We start from the raw sequence: 14637 nt of genomic DNA, 5'->3' as shown, positions 1-14637 counted from the left end.
CAATATTTGTATGTTTGTGCGTGTGCATGTGTGTGTGTATGTATGTACGTATGTGTGTAAAATAAGTGAAAATATACAAACGTACATGATTTCACTGAAAGAAAACGAACGATTAAAATGAAAATATTTTTTGTTGCTATTTAGTTAAAATATTCTCAGTCTATTTAGTCCTTGAGTTATACTGATTGAAAATAAACATCATTTGTTATGTAAATATGATCAAATAAAAGTAATAGAAAAATAAAGAAAACATAAACGAATCCATTGCACTTCTTATTAACTGTGTTGACAAAAATACTGTAAGAGTTATTGTGGCTAACTAAAGAAAGTAATACGATTCTAAGATCATTTCATCCCATTTTTACTTTTCAGATGATTTTTTAAAGATTTCTTTATGATTTTATATTTTCATTTTATATGAAAATTATATTTTCATATAAAGTGAAAAATAAATTACATAAACAAACATTCATAAAAAATTATTAACTTCCCTTATTAAGTGTAGGAAACATGTTGCAATTACGTAATTTTGACGTCATAGCTATTCAAATTTAATTACATTTAAAGCAATAGCTTGAAATTCAATTTCGTTTGTTGTTTTTCCAAAATGGAGTTTGTTGAGGTTAGAATCGTATCGATAACTACAATATATCAAAAGCGATTTAAAAAGCTTATTCAATAATTCAACAAAGCTGTGAAAAGTTTATCAACTTTCCCAAACATTTTTGGAAAAGAATATCGTAATAAAATTTTTAATAAAGCTTAAAAGATTACTTAATTTATTCCCGAAATATAGTTTTCTGTTATATCAACCGGTTAATTTTTTTTTGTTTACTTTTAATTTCCGATTTAAAAAATTATTAATTGGAGTATTCAGAAATAAATCAATCTATTTTAAGATTTAATATCACCACCTTACCTTAACTTGCAAACCCTTTGTTTACCTAGATCCAATATGTAATAGTAAATAAAAGAGGATAAAAAAAGAGGAATTCTAAAAAATTCGAGAATTTATCTGAAATATTTTTGAAATTATAAAGCCTCAAATTTGGCCAAAACAAATAAGCTTACATTTATCTACTTACTTAAAAGTTTGTATTATTTTGTTTTTTCTTTGATTAGAGGATCTCAAAAATTCGATAAATATGAAATAACGAGAGAGGAATTTTTTATTTTCCTCTACTAAAACAGTGGAGGAAGTAAAAATACTCAAAAAGGTTCACGATAAATTAATTGAACTGATAACTCTGAGAAACGTTTTGGAAAAATATTAGCCATAAGCCGTAATAAGTTATCAGTAACAACTTTTGTTTAAAAAAAAAATGTTAATTTAATGAAAACGTTTTTTGTAACAGGTTGATGTGAATGCTATGTTATATGTATGTCGGTGGATGTAGAAATTATCTGGGCTGTTTGGAGAGACGCAGCAAAAATTGACTGGAAAGTAAGGAAAACGAAACGAATCAAGGTATTACAAGAAAAAGTATATATATAAGAAAGGTATGTAGCTAATTTATTACATTGATAAAAGAAAAGTAATTACCGATTGATTTTTATTTTCCACTAAAATTTATTTTGATGAAATTCAATTTTCAAATGAATTGTAATGTTCTTTTTTATTAACAATTATATGGAGTTTGTGAAAACTGTATGGCAAACAACAAACCGGATAATCCTAGTAAAAATAAACCAGTAAAAGAGAACAATTAAAATATGAAATGTATAAGATATAAATTAATAAATCTGCTATAATTTCTTTTTGATTTATTCGGATAGAATATTTATTCTTTATCCATTAAGAAAATACGAATATATATAATTACGTTTTTGTGGGCTGTTCCTCTCAGTATTTTTGAAAATTCACAACTTACCGTTAAATAGATAATAATAATAGATTATTCGTTCGCACGTGCTTGGACGAGTGGGCGGTAGCGATGAGGCACGGGGACTCTCGCACCCCCGAGCAAAAAAGACCGAGTCCCGGCGGGGATGCCCCACTCGGGTTATCCCCCTAGAGACATATTGACATATAGAGACATAGAGACATATTGGTATAAACATCGAGTCCCGGCTCCCGGAGTGGGGACCCAGAGATGGCATAGCCGGGCCTAGTGGGTCCTACTCTGGGGGTTTGAGGCGAGCGCAAAATGTTATCCGACCGGCGGCCCGAGACGTGGAGGTCCGTTAGAGTAAAGGACTCTCCTTTGGGCTGAGTAATGCTTAACTACAGGATCCGGCCCGTGAGAGAAAAAAAAATAGATTAATTATGATGACTTGCAACTTTTAGTTTGTTAAATATGTAACATGATCGTCATTTCCTTTAATTTTTCAAATTCCGTTTAATTTATTTTTAGTATATTAATAATAATATAAATTGATTTTTTATACAGAATGACATTAAATTTAATAAATCTCATAATAAATGTCTGAAGAAGCCGATATTGACATATTCAATGATATACATACAAATTATCTATCGCTGATATGTTTTCGAGATGTGTAAAAGGATATTAAATGGGTTGATCGAACAGGGAGTAAAAGATTCTAAGATAAATTGGAAAAGAGAGAAGTTCGTCGTGTAATATACCAAAATGATAAGTAGAACAACCTGATGCATTGTACATCCAGTTTTAGTGAATTCGATACTAGAAGACTTTTCTTCTTTTTTTGTAAAAACAAATACAATAAAGGAAGACAAAGATTAAAACGTATAGAAAAAGATGTTTTAAAATGTAGGGTAAGAGAAGAATTTTGAGATCAAGGAATTTGAATATAATAGAAAAAATAGAAAGGCTTAGAAAAGTACTAGTCGGAATGAATGAACACCGAAGCATATATTTTGTATTTTATACTTTGCGGTCGTTATTCCTCAATATCCGAAGTAGATGGCAATATTTATACTATTAAGAAGTTATTTCTTTTTCCATGTTTGTTTACAGTATCATCAATGATAATCATTACTGACTTAAGTAAAACTAAGTGTTCATCAGTAATTAGGCAATAAACTCCAGACATTGGGTAACAAATATCGAGACAGGAACGTGACCACTAGACCATTTTTACTACGTACACAGTACTTCGTAAGGGATCTCATGTAAGCAAAACCGCTAAATTGAGTTCTTCATCCCACTCTCAAAAAGAAACAATCTTTTGATGCATTTCTTCCAGTTGAGCAATCCCTTCACATCTGAAACAAGGATTAATTGAAGACGAATATTCTCGAACATTGGGAAATTTAGGAATAAGTGTTTACGGACGATTTCACATTGCACGCCTCACAGTTCTGCTGGAGGAGAACCAAACAGGTGGACGTGGGTTAGCTTTGTGTACCCGATCTTCAACCGCGTTAGAATGACTTGGTCTCTTCTGTTGTTTAGGGTAAAAGATTTCTCGAGGATGTTCACCCGAGTGCAACGTAAGGCCATAAGAGAACTTAACAATCAGAACTTATTCCTTTGAGCGCGTAGTTTGACATGGATTGCCTTTTTTATTTTGGTTATAATTCTGAATAATAATTTTGGGCTTAAATAATTACGCATTGTTTAAAAATTAGGAAAATAAATGTAGAAATTTACTTATTTTTCAGTTTATATTTTTTACCAGAAATTCTTATTGGTTGTTTTATATTTTTCAGAGCAGAAAAACATATCAGAAAAACTGTTAAAAATGATATATTTTATAACAAACAAACCCAGCATATATTTATAATTATACACAATGCTATTGAGAATATTTTATGTTACTGGCATTTCTAATGGTTTATTTACATGGTGTTAATACTATTTTTATTTAAATGAACTTTTATGTAGTATTTTTCTTTTCCCGTGTGGTGTAGTTCCACTATTACCATTTCCAAGTAAAAAAGAAACTTATTGCGAATAGTTTTACGTCATTTATCTATTTAACACCAAGGTTGACTGCTTGAAAATTCTTTACATATTTTTTTTTTTTTTAATTGTACCGTTTTGTTTGTAATTTTTTAATATCATCTAATTAATGAAACGTGTTTACTAAACGTAGCGACCAACAAGTCGTTATGCTATTTTATTTACTTTTCAAACGGCAGTAAAAGTTGCATTTTGTTCGTGTAGGTTATCAGTTGTATTTTATTATTAGCCTAGAAATATGTTAGTATTTTGTTTCATTTACATAATAAGTATATGAAAGTAAAACAATAAAATTAACGGTTTTTATAGTATATTTATACTGTTTCTTATGCTTACGTATTTTTTTTTTCATTTTAGAATTGTCATTGATTATTTTTATTTCTTCATTAGTAATTTTAATAATTTATTTTTCATTAGACTGGGAAAATTTTTATTATAAAATATATGAGTAGTTCCAAATAGTATGAGAGCTTTCCTTCTACTGGGTGTGTCAAAATAGATAATAAAATTCAAAAATGTTATACTAACAATATTATAATTTTGCTGTTAAACAATTGAAGCTGCATATATATATCACCATTTTATATTATAGATAGAACAAAAAAAAGAAGTAAAATAATTTATTACTTATAAATTTAAAAAAAAATTTATTGTTAATCTAATGAATCGCTTTTACTATAAATAAAATCGGACCTTCTTCGGAATTCCTTCCCCAAAAAAAAGTTAATTTTTTAACCAATGGGCCAAAAATCGATTTATTTTATTATCCAATGAGAATTAGATGGGAATATGCATGTTTCAAAATATCAGGAAATATTGATAGTAACAATAACCAAGTTGGAGAAATAACCCGATAACATGGTAAAATGCTGTTTTATACGGTCATTTTAAACATTCTCCATATTAACATATTTTACATATTAAAAATGTAAGCATTATTGCGTATAATTACACATATAAATTATAAATATAATCAACCAAACCTCTTAACCTACGCTCGCTTCGCTCGCCAACCTCGACCAATTAACAGTTTTTGATTATTTAAATAATAAATAATTCCAATTATTTAAATTATTATTTAAAGAGTTCCAACATTCGAATCCTAGTAAAGACAGTTGCACTTTTGTACGGATTTGATTACTAGATCATGGATACCGAAGTTCTTTTATGGTTGGGTTTCAATTACCACACTTCTCAGAAATGGTCGATCTGAGGCAAGACTACACTTCACTTACACTCCTTCATATCATCCTTATTCATCCTCTAATACCTTACAGTGATTCCCAGAGGCTAAACAAGAAGAAAAAAAAATTATTGGTGGCCTCCGTGGCGCGAGTGGTAGCGTCTCGGGCTTTTATCCGGAGGTCCCGGATTCAAATTCCGGTCAGGCATGGCATTTTCAAAAAAAAAAAAAAAATCGCACCAATAGTTACTGAATTTATTATTTAAATATTCAAAACATTACTGTTAATTAGGTAGATTAGCGAGCAAAGCGAGCGTAGGTTAAGTTTGGTGAGATTATATTTATAAAATAAAATAATATAAATGGTTATAAGAATGGTAATATCTGGTTATTGGGTTATTTCTCCAATCTGGTTATTATTAATAGCAATAGTTATTGCTATTTTCAGTTATCTCCAAGTGAAAAACTTGCAAACTTTTTTTGGGGAGGGAGGAGAAACAAAAAACTACAATTTTTTATTTTTTATTTTGCAATATGCATATTCTCACTTAATTCTTATTGGATATTAAAAATACATCGATTTTTGGTCGATTGAATAAAAAATTAAGTGTTTTTTTTTTGTGGGAAGAATTCCGAAAAAAGATCCATAAAATCGATAAATCTGTAAATAATAATCTGTTGTAACCGTGTGGGCCTAAGTAGGATCGGTTTTACGCAAAAATTATGTTTCTAAATCATAAAAGGGATACCGTAACCTTCAAGAGTAGATCTTATGTTTTAAAGATTTGAAAAAGAATAATTTTTTTTTGTAGGAAATTGTTAAAATTTCCTAGAGGTTTTTAAAATAAGAAATTTATATGTTATATCATAATAATATATTTTAATAATATTATCAAAATTTTGTATGAACCATTTTTGAGAAATTTAATATGAAATCTTTAAGATAAAAAAAAAAATATTGTAAAAATTATAATATTTTAGTAAATAATTTGTAAAAATTACTGTTATTTCTTAAATTATAAATTATAATTAATAAAGCTACTATAAATAAAAAATTGAAATATTAAAACAATAACTTAAAAGCTGTTGTTTGAAAATTGTTTGAAATCTATTCAGTTTTAATTCTACAAGCGGTAGATAAAATATAGCCTATTATTTTCAGGTTATTCTTCTTTAGGCAAAATAAGAAATCGTAATTTTTGTGTCAAAAATATGAAACTCGGTGCGTCAGTGTATGTGTACACACTCACTCAGTGTATTTATGTATCTACTCAAGAAGTCGTTTTTTTTTTAGAACTGCCAAGAATAATTTTAATTAATTAGACAGAAAGAATTGTAAATTTAAAAATGAATATATTCTTACGAGTGTGAAAAAATTTAGAAATTTGTACAGTATATACCTAGTTAGAAAGAATTCTGAACCGTTTTAGAAAAATTGTACGTAAAGTTAACCTATTAAAGGGATCTTAAGAATCGGTTTTTAAAAAGTAAATATCTGTAAGCTTATTGTTAGCTATAAGTGTATTTCAACTTTTGTGCAATAAAAATATTTCATTTTGCGTTTATAAAATAAAACAAAAAATTAATAATCATAAATATATATATATATATATATATATATATATATATATATATATGTATTTAACCTGGACAATAAACACTCGGAGGTTAAAGAATTAACTATTAGTATAGTTTTTAGTGTTTTGTCTTATTTTATGAAATCAGATTAATTTTTTTGTAGTACTTTTGTGTTTTTTTTTTTTTGTCTTTCTGATAAATATCTTTTTTCATAATGTTTTGCTTTTGCATTTAATTTTTTTTTTATTCTACAAACTGTTGTTGAAATTTTTCCTTTGTTTTCTATTTTAATAACAGCGGTTAATTCTTTTTAGTTAATGAAAATATAATTTTATAAAAAGTCTTCTAAGTTTAATTAACATCATATTTTTTTTTCGTTTTCTTTTGAATACATTTTATAAAACAAGGATATTTTCATTAATAAATATTAACAATATTTTAACAATTTTTTTAATATATTTTATTTCAGAATTTTATCAAATATTTATATACATTCATCAAACAATATAATTTTTATTTCGGTCAGGTTTTGTATTTTTTACATGCTACACAAAGTTCACCTTAGAAGTTTATTACAGACTCACATGAGTCTGTAATAAACTAAAAATAAAATTATGATATAATTATCAATTATTCTTTTACTCTTATTTCTTAATTTTTATTATGTTGCTTAAAATAATAATTAAAAAAAAAATATATATATAACAAATCGCAAATAATATTGAATACAATAGCATATTAAAATTTATTAAATTTTATATAATGAAAAAATGTATTACATTTTTCTATAAGTTCGTATAATTATTTCTTGTAAAATGTTTTCCTTATATACACATACTTATTTATAAGTTATAATTTAAACATTATTATTAATAATAAAAAAAGAATGTTACATCTTTAATTATTTAATTGCTTTGAACTTGCACAATAGAATAAATAATAGGTAAACAATTGAAGTTTTTCTTTTCATTATTATGTTTATATAATTATTATTATTAAGTTGTTATTTTGCCTTTAGCCGGGTTACTGGTACCAATGTTTCTTTCATTCTATGACCTTCATACCATCTTTATTTCCTGATACTTTCCATTTTCTACTACGTAATAAATTATCTAAGTAATTCTTCTTTTTTTTTTAATTTCTTGCTTATTTTTATTCTTATATATTCTAATATACTTTGATAACAGGAATCAAAAGTGAACCTTTAAGTAGAAATGAAATTCCTTTTCTTACCAAAATATGAATTCTAAACTACAAAATGGACTTCATCTTTCACAATTAAAAAAATCAATTATTATAAACTAACAATTAATGGAGTTTGTTAAAGATAAACCGATTTATACATTCATTCTCTTAACAAATAGCGAAAATATTTTTTAATGATTTTTTTTCAACTGAAGGAATACCTTAATTTGCCGGTTTAAATTATCTTATCTCAGTCGTTCTTAAGGTTTTTGATCTAGAAAATCATTTGAAATAAAACAGGAACTAGTCAGTCGCTTTCTCGGAGAGTAATAATTTTTTATTGCCTGTGATAAATAGAGTGACATATTTGTCATTTGTAGAACAGAACATCTCCAGTATTTTGGGGTTGATTCGGTATCCTAATATATCACATTAGGTTTGACTCGGTGAAAAAGGCAACAGGAATTCACGTCACTTAAAATTGCTATGCCAGTTTCAATTGTCTTGTGTCTTATGTTAGACGACCTACGATTTTTAAATACATTAAAATTTTTAAAGACATTTTAAATAAATTAAAATTTCTAATTCATTTACGTCCACTATCTGTGCTTCATAAACGTGTAATAATAAAAAGATAGTAAATCTTCTTCAGCGATGTCTTAACTAACTTCAAGGAATATCTCATAGTGCAGTAGGGTCTTAACTTTACACAGAAAATTTAATCGGAACTTTGTTTCTTCTTTTAGTAAAATATTCCGTTGAAAATTGTTCATTATTTTAAAACCGGTTTTTTCTTTTTTGAATATGCATGGTAGTTAAAGACTTTAATGAACAAGTTTTTTTCTATCTCTTAGCATTTAGAATCGCTACCTCATAGGAATCCATAATTAAATTTTATTCATGATAATCACGTGAAGAGAGGTCCTCGACGAAACCCCTCATTAAATTATACAAAGATTCAACACCTCATATACAGGAAAAGTGCTTGTATATGCGGTCCAAGTAAAGTTCAATACTTAACAAGAAATAAATCACAGGAAGAAAAATAATAAAAATAATGTCATCAATACCAATACCAATACATAAAAACAACACTGTGGATAAAAAAAAATATTCGTCGGTAAATAGAAATAGCTGTAATTAGTAGAGTATCAAAGCGACGTTCACTGCACAATTACAGATTCATCCTGTGTTCCCACTCCCAGGTTATTCTCCAGGTCACTCCTCTGGATATATTTCCCAGGTCCAGCACATGGAAACGTTTTAGTCGTCTGATGTCACCACTGTTGTCCAATAGATTTACTGCCAGATAATTTACATGGTTGTCTAACATCTGATCCGCGTGCCAATTTTTTTTGGATGTTTTCGTAAACAGAAGGTAATCCTAGTTATTCATGAATTTTTCTACTTCTAACAAACCACGGCGCATCTGTTGTGGTGTTATCACCAGTTTATTTTGGAATATTTAAATTATTTCAATGTTGCTGTTACACAGCCGGATTCGTAACGTCCGTATAGATTTAAGGATAACTGTGTAGGTCAACAGTTTATTAGATAACGATAACTGTGATTTTCTACCCAGCAACCAGTTTAGTTCCTTGTATTTGAAGTTAAGCTGTTTCCTCTTTTCTACCACGTAGCTTTTCCACGTCAGGCGACGATCCAAATATAGGCCAAGGTAAGGTACTCGATCCTTGTGAGAGATGTCAGATGGACCCGTGGTTTGTATCGCACATACGCCTGGTATATTACTAATAAGAAATTATTTCCAAAAATATTGAATTATTTCCAATAGAAGTGGATAATATAAATTGTTAATAAAAGACTTTATTTTTTATTTTGTAATAAATAATTTAATAAAAATGCAATAAAAACATACATGTATATACTAAAATTTAATGGAAAAAAATTATAGAAATTCTTTTGTTGTAATTTTATAATGCAGGATGTAACAGAATAATGTAGATATCTGAATAATAGAGAGAACCATTACAATTGTACATGTATTTTGTACGTGTCCAGACATAAAGTAGCCATTAAGATTATTGTGCATTAATAATAAGCCTAACAAGCGAACATTAATATTGTATGATGGTTATTAATGTAAAAATGAATGAAAGGTTATAGAAATCATTATTTTTTACTTACTGCTTGAGCTTCCTTTTTATATATATATTTTTTTTATTTTTATTTTTCAACTGTATACTTACTACTACTACTACTTTATTTTTCAATACGTATTACAGTTGAATATAATAACAAAGTTAAGTTATTAACAAAAAGTAAAAGTATAAGCCTATATACATTCTGCTAACAACAATTTCTGCCTAAATCTATTTTGCACTGAATAAAAAAAATTATCTCCTTACTTTCACAATGTTTACTTACAATAAGCTTACTAGTAATTATTGTTTACTTGACTGATTATACGTAATTCATTGGTTTTTCTTAACTTAACATTACGTTTCGTTTTCTTTTTCTATTATTTGATTTGATAAAGAAAACGAAAACAATTTCTATTATCTTGCTTAATAAATTATAATATTTCCTGTTTTTATAAATAATAAAAGAACAATTAGATATAATGTATATAGATCTAGATGTGCATTTGAATTATTATATATATATATATATATATATATATATATATATACATACATGTGTATCATGAAGTTCTCCTGGTACTTTCATAATCTATTCTACTCGTGAAAATAACGGCAAAAGTTAATATGAACATATGTCTTAAAATGCTTCGTTTGCGAGTTACGGCTAGTGAAAGATTATGAAAAATATTGTATATAAAACAAAAATACTTCTCGTGAGGAATTAATTTTCTGCATTATGGATGTGGCTGAGCTACTTAAGGATGGCCCTGAATAAGTAAAAAGAGCAACAAAAGCAGTTCATAAGCGTGCTAAGAAATGGGTTGAAAATGGCGGCTCGTTATTGAACATTTATTTTATACTGGTACGTATAATTTACTCTGGTTTAGTGTACTGTTTTTGAATAATATTTGAATTTCTAATTTTTTTTGGTTTTATTCAACTTATCTTAATCATTTTGTTAAAAACTAAATTCTCTACAAATTTTGTTTAAAAGTTTTATATGATTTTTACCCATTTAACAAAGGTTTTGTACGTAAAACATAAAAAACTGGGTTTTTTACCCAAATTTATTGATTTTCAACCCAAATTTCTCAAAAACCTACTGCAGATGTATTTCTGGAACTTATATTATTCGATTTTTCAGGTTAAAAAGCATAAGAATCATTTAATCTAACCCTTAATTAACGTTCTAAAAATTTCAATACGATCTCATTTCTCCAAGGTAGCGGAAATCGAAGCGAAATCTTTTACTAGCCGTAACTCACAAACGAAGCATTTCAAGATATGTTTGTAAATTCACGAGTAGATTAGTTTATGGAAGTTCCGGGAGAATTTCGTGATACACTTTGTATATAAAAAAGGTGGGCTAAAAGTCACTTTCACCTGTACAAAGATTTAAATTCTGTAACCAGAGAGAAAATTTTGATTTTTACATTGTTAGTTATCAGCTGATAAAGTTATTACTCATTGATTGTTTAGTTCATTTTATTGTTTTCATTGAAGATAAAATGGCCGGTAAGTACTCAAAACGAGATAATTTTTTAATGCCTCAAAATTGGTGGGAAAATAATAAGGTTTTTTCTGCGATCTTTTTTTTCTACAATCCATAAGAACTCCATCGTCAGATTTCCTAATTCTGCACTTTCGGCATGTCAACATTTCTGTAAACTGATCGTAAAAAATAGTACAGGCGTTAGGACACTTGACGAAAAATTAGGTCTGAAACTTGTTGCACTTTAGAAAACCAACATACTCTTATCCCTCGAATGTTAACCAAAAAGGACTCCATTAGGTTAGAAATACCCAGAATAAGTTTACAAAAAAATGTAATGGAATCGGAAGTGTCAGTGTTATCGGCCAAGATTACTTCATGCACTTTAGCTCTGATTTCTTTGGCTCAGTGGTATGATCTGATGATGCAAGCTTCAATTGAACGGCATAGCTGTTTTATTGGTCTGATGACAATCCTCACGTAATTGTAGAGAAGTACTTAATGTCCTTGAGTATAATTTGGGTGTGAGATCACAATTGAAGAAAATTTCTGGACCTTAATTCTTCAATAGAAGTGTAATGGGTGATTCATATTATTGTATTTCGTTACTGGGGTAGCTGTAAACCAGGTGTGAAATCCTGTGTATGTTTGGCAGCTAGATGTGGTACCTCTTCGTTCTAGTCTTCAAGTTAGAGATTGCCTAGATCTAACTTTTCCTGAATGGAAAGGATGCCGTTGGAATATAGAATTGCCACTACGTTAACGTGATGCCTTGCAATTTTTCGTTCTGTAGAATCCTCAAATTTACGATATTTTCTTTGAAACTAAATGATATGAACGGCTTTAACCTGTCGTTTCTAAACTCAGTTGATTCTATAAATCGGGAGGAAGGTTTATTGGAAAAAAATGTGTGATTTAGTGAGTGGTTATTCCCGGCCACAAATAAATTACGGGAAAAGAACGATAATATTAACCCTCTGATGTTTATTAAACACGTCAAAATAATTAAATTAATTTTTTTTAATAAGATTTCACAAAAAATACAATTTTTTAAGATATGCCCGATTAAAAACCAATGTCTAAAAACATAATTTATTCATTATAGTAGAGGTAATAAACCGGAATGCTTATATACACCGGAATGCTTCTCCTTATGAGGGAATGAGATATAGATGAACTGGTAAAGAAAGAAAGGGAAATGATGAGAAAAGGGGCCTAAAAAAGAAAAAGTGGAATAAAACAAAAGTAACAAAAAGATTTATTTGGAAAATGAAAACTATCAGACACAATAAGAAAAAAAAAATTATCGACATTTAAACTGGTTACGAGGAGAAGTTAACTAAAAAAATATTTGAACATTTCAACTTGACCTAAAACAGTTAACAAATGGCTAAAAGGAATTAAAAAAAACATAGAAGAATTGTTTTCTAAAACTAATTACAAAATTAAATTAAAAAGGAAACTAAAGAAAGAAAAACTTTTTGAGGAAAGATTATGAGATTTAGAGGTATCCAGGAGGTAAAAAAAAGGAATAAGAATGCATGGTCAGAAAAAACAAAGAAACAATTTAGTGAAAGAGTGAAAAAGTACTGGAAGAAGAGAATATACCGCTAAATTATTTCACAAGATACAGAGGCGGTAAAAATCTGAACTAGAAGAAAGATAAAATTTATTTTTGCTTGTAATTCTTTTATTAGCTTTTTTCTTATAGTAATTGATGAAATTGGTAACTTTTGGCCTACCTGATGTGCGGGCGCGTGTGTGAAATTAATAATTTACCTTTATTAATTATAATGACACGGCTGTTCTGGTTGTTGATGACAATCAAACTGTGACCTCAACTAATCTGCAATCCGAATTAAATCTAATAAACAAGTACTGGGTACATAGAAGATGAGGATTAATCAAGCTGAGTCGAGCCAACGTGACATTCACAATGAGGAGAGGAGGCTGTCCACGGGTCCACCTTCGTGTCATTTTAATCCCTCATACTGAAAATGTAAGATAACTAGGTCTTCTCCTGGATTGTCGTTTGACGGTTCATGCGGGGGAGAATACAAAGCAACTTAACATGAAGTTCAAGGAAATGTACCGGTTGCTGCGCAGGAGTTCCGAGTTATCTTTGTCTAGTAAGCTACTTTTATACTCGGCTATTTTGAAACCAATCTGGACATACGGCGTCCAACTACGGGACACGGCAAGAAAGTCAAATGTTGAAATAATACAGCGGTTTTAGAACAAACCAGCGTGGTGTATAGCTGAAAAGCTGAAGGTTTGGTAAAAACAGTGAAATCTACGAATATTTGGGCCTGCGGTATGCCTTTTATTATGCTGTAATTCCTTTTATTAGTCGAAGTGAACGACTAATTGACCGCGTTAATCACTTGGTGGTAAACCTCCTAGACAACAGTGAGGATGTTAGAATACTTAAGCGGTTACACGTCCTCGACCTTTGTTAACTCCATACTATAATTACACCCCCGCTGGGTATTGTGCAGTAATCTATCCTTCATCCCCTTCCTCTCTGTTTCTGTTTTCACTTTCATTCATTTTTTTTATTTTTTGGTTTATTTTTCTCTTTTCTAAATGTTTTATCAATCTGCTATTTTTATGGTACTTGTTATCGTTTTCTACTTTATTAATCAAAGAACAAACAGTTTTTCAAAACTATGTTGTGCACGTACTACGTTCTATTCTCAGAAGTTCTATATAATGCTAGTATGTAATTTTTGAGGAATTTCAATGGGTATTCCTTTTAATGTGAATATGTGTGATATAATCTATATAAGGTTCCTACAAAAATGTAACCGATTGTAAATAAAAATTTGAACATAAAAAAGTTATTATGTACACCTTACAATTTGGAATTTTTGAAATTATGTTTGACGTACTAATTTTAAGACGAGGTTCATAGAATATGGAATACGTTATTTCTAGTTTTACTTATTTTCTTTTGTTAATTTTCCGGTTTTCTCTTTAATTATTTTCTCTTTTAATACATGTTAAGCGGTTATTATTTATATCTAATGACATATTTCATCTAAGATGTAATAATTATATTATTTTATAAATAAAATTTTAATACATCGATGTTTTGTTATTAGTAATACTTTATTATATTCTCATGTGTTCAATAAATAATCAGTAATAAGAGAAAATTAATAATTAGAAAGATCGATGAGAATGTATTTTATTATCGATTACAGA

At 28.5% G+C, this 14637-nt stretch overlaps 1 protein-coding gene across 1 annotated transcript in view; it reads right to left on the bottom strand.

Moving 5' to 3' along the window:
- stw (laccase) overlaps positions 1-14637 on the bottom strand; it is a 339959-nt gene that overhangs the window by 65845 nt on the left and 259477 nt on the right. The gene's annotated exons all lie outside the window — the stretch shown is intronic.

The sequence above is a fragment of the Lycorma delicatula genome, chromosome 4 (assembly GCF_047948215.1).
Source record: "Lycorma delicatula isolate Av1 chromosome 4, ASM4794821v1, whole genome shotgun sequence".
Taxonomy (NCBI): Eukaryota; Metazoa; Arthropoda; class Insecta; order Hemiptera; family Fulgoridae; genus Lycorma; species Lycorma delicatula.
The sequence above is the reverse complement of the archived record's forward strand: the minus strand, read 5'-3'. Positions and strand labels throughout refer to the sequence as shown.